Below are 5,056 nucleotides of genomic sequence, written 5' to 3' on the forward strand. Positions count from 1 at the left end.
TAGAATCGCTCTGCCGAGGACTCAAACACTGGACCCCGGTTGGCTCCTCCAGTTGACAGCGCAGCGTGTCGAGATGCGGTATGTTCAGCACCAAGCCCAGAGACCAAGTCTCTCTCTCTAAGTCAGTAAACAACTGACTGTTCCTTTCCTCCTACTGAGAAAAACTCCACCACCAATCCTCTTTAAAGTTACGTCTGTTCACCTATGATGTAACAGTTTCTTTAACAAATATCCTTTCAAGAAGAGGTGAAATGTCAAAAGCAATTATTCCAATTTCTTCCACTCGTTTCTAAAAAAAATTTCCCACTGTCTTACATTCTCCTGACAGCACTTATACACTACTGGCCATCAAAAATGCAACACCACGAAGATGACGTGGTACAGAAGCGAAATTTAACCGACAGGAAGAAGATGCCATTATATGGAAATCATTAACTTTTCAGAGCAATTCACACAAGGTTGGCGCCGGTGGCGACACCTACAACGTGCTGATATGAGGAAAGTTTCCAACCGGTTTCTCATACACAAACAGCAGTTGACCGGCGTTGCCTGGTGAAACGTTGTTGTGATGCCTCGTGTAAGGAGGAGAAATGCGTAACATCACGTTTCCGACTTTTTAAAGGTCGGTTTGTAGCCTTTCGCGATTGCGGTTTATCGTATCGCGACATTGCTGCTCGCGTTGATCGAGATCCAATGACTGTTAGCAGAATATGGTATCGGTGGTTTCAGGAGGATAATACGGAACGCCGTGCTGGATCCCAACGGCCTCGTATCACTAGCAGTCGAGATGACGGGCATCTTATCCGCATGGCTGTAACGGATCGTGCAGCCACGTCTCGATCCCTGAGTCGACAGATGGGGACGTTTGCAAGACAACAACCATCTGCACGAACAGTTCGACGACGTTTGCAGCAGCATGGACTATCAGCTCGGAGACCATGGCAGCGCTACCCTCGACGCTGCATCACAGACAGGAGCGCCTGCGATGGTGTACTCAACGACGAACCTGGGTGCACGAATGGCAATACGTCATTTTTACACATGAATCCAGGTTCTGTTTACAGCATCACGATGGTCGCATCCGAGTTTGGCGACATCGCGGTGAACGCACATTGGAAGCGTGTATTCGTCATCGCCATACTGGCGTATCATCCGGCGTGACGGTATGGGGTGCCATTGGTTACACGTCTCGGTCACCTCTTGTTCGCATTGACAGCACTTTGAACAGTGGACGTTACATTTCAGATGTGTTACGATCCGTGGCTCTACCCTTCATTCGATCCCTGCGAAACCCTACATTTCAGCAGGATAATGCACGACCGCATGTTGCAGGTCCTGTACGGTTCTTTCTGGATACGGAAAATGTTCGCCTGCTGCCCTGGCCAGCACATACTCCAGATCTCTCACCAATTGAAAACGTCTGGTCAATGGTGGCCGAGCAACTGGCTCGTCACAATACGTGAGTCACTACTCAAAGATGAACTGTGGTATCGTGTTGAAGCTGCATGGGCAGCTGTACCTGTACACGCCATCCAAGCTCTGTTTGGCTCAATACCCAAGCGTATCAAGGTCGTTATTACGGCCAGAGGTGGTTGTTCTGGGTACTGATTTCTCAGGAACTGTGCACCCAAATTGCGTGAAAATGTTATCAAATGGCTCTGAGCACTATGGGACTTAACAGCGGAGGTCATCAGTCCCCTATAACTTAGAACTACTTAAACCTAACTAACCTAAGGACATCACACACATCCATGCCCGAGGCTGGATTCGAACCTGCGACCGTAGCAGTCGCGCGGTTCCGGACTGAAGCGCCTAGAACCGCTCGTCCAAGGCGGCCGGCCAAAATGTTATCACATGTCAGTTCTAGTATAATATATTTGTCCAATGAATACCCGTTTATCATCTGCATTTCCTCTTTGTGTAGCAATTTTAATGGCCAGTAGTGTATTTCAGCGATGCGTGGCCTTTGAGCCACCAGCAGCCTCACATGACAGATCGTGGGAAACGCTAAAGAACTGTGCTCAAGTCTAGCCGCCATCTCCGTGGCATCTTCTGAACCTGTAGTACTTCGATGCTGGAAGCGTTTACCTTAATACAGTCCGTACAGCTACCTCCTGGTGGCAGAGTTCCATCTCCCGAAACAAATGCTTCCAATTAGGCAGTCCAAAGTGTATACGTGAAATAAACCGCACAGTAGGCTGGTGCTAGCACGATGCTTGCCGAGGCGACTTTCCCTAAGACAAGCTGTACCTACCCGTCGGTGCCTGTCCACAGTTCTGCGAAGCGTCGCGTTCCCTCGGCTCACCGGGGGTCTTTTCACCGAGCCTCTCTGCGCGTCTCCTGTGTGATACCCCTTGCGCTCCTCGCTTCCAAAGCTGCCCCAGAAAAGCAACTGATATAGCCGGCAACACGTTATATTAAAGAATACTAAACAGAGGAAATAAAGTCAGTGCACTCGTTCACTGCAATTTCGTTAATCCATCTGCACAAACTCAACTTCCCTTCAGTTGGTTGGTTGGTTGGTTTGGGAAAGGAGACCAGACAGCGTGGTCATCGGTCTCATCGGAATAGGGAAGGATGGGGATGGAAGTCGGCCGTGCCCTTTCAGAGGAACCATCCCGGCATTTGCCTGGAGTGATTTAGGGAAATCACGGAAAACCTAAATCAGGATGGCCGGACGCGGGATTGAACCGTCGTCCTTCCGAATGCGAGTCCAGTGTCTAACCACTGCGCCACCTCGCTCGGTTCCCCTTCAGTAGCATTTTTAATCATAAACAGATGAAAAGAAACGAACCGAACGGCTGGCCACTTTTCAATATGTAACGCTTGACATTAAATTAAACATCAGGTTAACTGTTGCCAGCCACTGTTTATTTACCTCCACGACGCTTTTCAAAGGTTTAATCCATCATCAGGTGGATTTACATTTGTTAGTATGACGTGTGTGTGTGTGTTGTGCTACGATTTTTTGGAGGAAATTGTGGAACTTTCACTGCCGTAACTCAATATCTACATCTACATCTACATACATACTCCGCAATCCACCATACGGTGCGTGGCGGAGGGTACCTCGTACCACAACTAGCATATTTCTCCCTGTTCCACTCCCAAACAGAACGAGGGAAAAATGACTGCCTATACGCCTCTGTACTAGCCCTAATTCCTCTTATCTTATCTTTGTGGTCTTTCCGCGAAATGTAAATTGGCGGCAGTAAAATTATATTGCAGTCAGCCTCAAATGCTGGTTCTCTAAATTTCCTCAGTAGCGATTCACGGAAAGACCTTTCATTCAGAGACTCCCACCCGAGTTCCTGAAACATTTCCGTGACACTCGCGTGATGATCAAACCTAGCAGTAACAAATCTAGCAGTCCGCCTCTGAATTGCTTCTATGTCCTCCCTCAATCCGACCTGATAGGGGTCCCAAATGCTCGAGCAGTACTCAAGAATAGGTCGTATTAGTGTTTTATAAGCGGTCTCCTTTACAGATGAACCACATCTTCCCAAAATTCTACCAACGAACCGAAGACAACTATCTGCCTTCCCCACAACTGCCATTACATGCTTGTACCACTTCATATCGCTCTGCAATGTTACGCCCAAATATTTAATTGACTTGACTGTGTTAAGCGCTACACTACTAATGGAGTATTCAAACATTACGGGATTCTTTTTCCTAATCATCTGCATTAATTTACATTTATATATATTTAGAGTTAACTGCCATTCTTTACACCAGTCACAAATCCTGTCCAAGCCATCTTGTATCCTCCTACAGTCACTCAACGACGACACCTTCCCGTACACCACAGCATCATCAGCAAATAGCCGCACATTGCTATCCATCTATCCGAAAGATCATTTATATAGATAGAAAACAACAGCGGACCTACTACACTTTCCTGGGGCAATCCAGATGATACCCTCACCTCCAATGAACACTAACCATCGAGGAAAACGTCATACTGTCATACTTTGTAGACAAATATGGCGTCGGGAAATATTAGGTGCCATATTTTTTTACAAAATATGACAGTATACATGTGGTGTGCTACGGCAGTGAAAGTGCCAGAGGTTCTTCCAAAAAATCGTAACACACACACACGCGCGCGCGCGCGCTCGCGCGCATGTACATGTCATACTAAGAAACGTAAATCCACCGGATGATGGAAGTTTAAACCTTTGAAACGCGTCATGGAGATAAATTAACAGTGGTAAGTGTAAACTTGTTTCATTTCATGTCAAAAACAGTCACGGTAAACCTAAAATGTAATCTGCCAGGAAGTTTCATATCAGCGCACACTCCGCTGCAGAGTGAAAATCTCATTCTGGAAACATCCCCCAGGCTGTGGCTAAGCCATGTCTCCGCAATATCCTTTCTTTCAGGAGTGCTAGTTCTGCAAGGTTCGCAGGAGAGCTTCTGTAAAGTTTGGAAGGTAGGAGACGAGGTACTGGCAGAGGTGAAGCTGTGAGTACCGGGCGTGAGTTGTGCTTCGGTAGCTCAGTTGGTAGAGCACTTGCCCGCGAAAGGCAAAGGTCCCGAGTTCGAGTCTCGGTCGGCACACAGTTTTAATCTGCCAGGAAGTTTCATATCAGCGCACACTCCGCTGCAGAGTGAAAATCTCATTCTGGAAACATCCCCCAGGCTGTGGCTAAGCCATGTCTCCGCAATATCCTTTCTTTCAGGAGTGCTAGTTCTGCAAGGTTCGCAGGAGAGCTTCTGTAAAGTTTGGAAGGTAGGAGACGAGGTACTGGCAGAGGTGAAGCTGTGAGTACCGGGCGTGAGTCGTGCTTCGGTAGCTCAGTTGGTAGAGCACCTGCCCGTGAAAGGCAAAGGTCCCGAGTTCGAGTCTCGGTCGGGCACACAATTTTAATCTGCCAGGAAGTTTCATATCAGCGCACACTCCGCTGCAGAGTGAAAATCTCATTCTGGAAACATCCCCCAGGCTGTGGCTAAGCCATATCTCCGCAATATCCTTTCTTTCAGGAGTGCTAGTTCTGCAAGGTTCGCAGGAGAGCTTCTGTAAAGTTTGGAAGGTAGGAGACGAGGTACTGGC

At 47.7% G+C, this 5,056-nt stretch overlaps 1 non-coding gene across 1 annotated transcript; it reads left to right on the top strand.

Annotated features, from left to right (window-relative positions):
• Positions 1-4,487: 4,487 nt before the first annotated feature.
• Positions 4,488-4,563, top strand: Trnas-cga (transfer RNA serine (anticodon CGA)). The gene has a single exon. It is a non-coding gene; the product is annotated as a tRNA-Ser (tRNA).
• The last annotated feature ends 493 nt before the right edge of the window (positions 4,564-5,056 follow it).

Source organism: Schistocerca serialis, chromosome 4, assembly GCF_023864345.2.
Source record: "Schistocerca serialis cubense isolate TAMUIC-IGC-003099 chromosome 4, iqSchSeri2.2, whole genome shotgun sequence".
In the NCBI taxonomy this organism is placed as follows: domain Eukaryota; kingdom Metazoa; phylum Arthropoda; class Insecta; order Orthoptera; family Acrididae; genus Schistocerca; species Schistocerca serialis.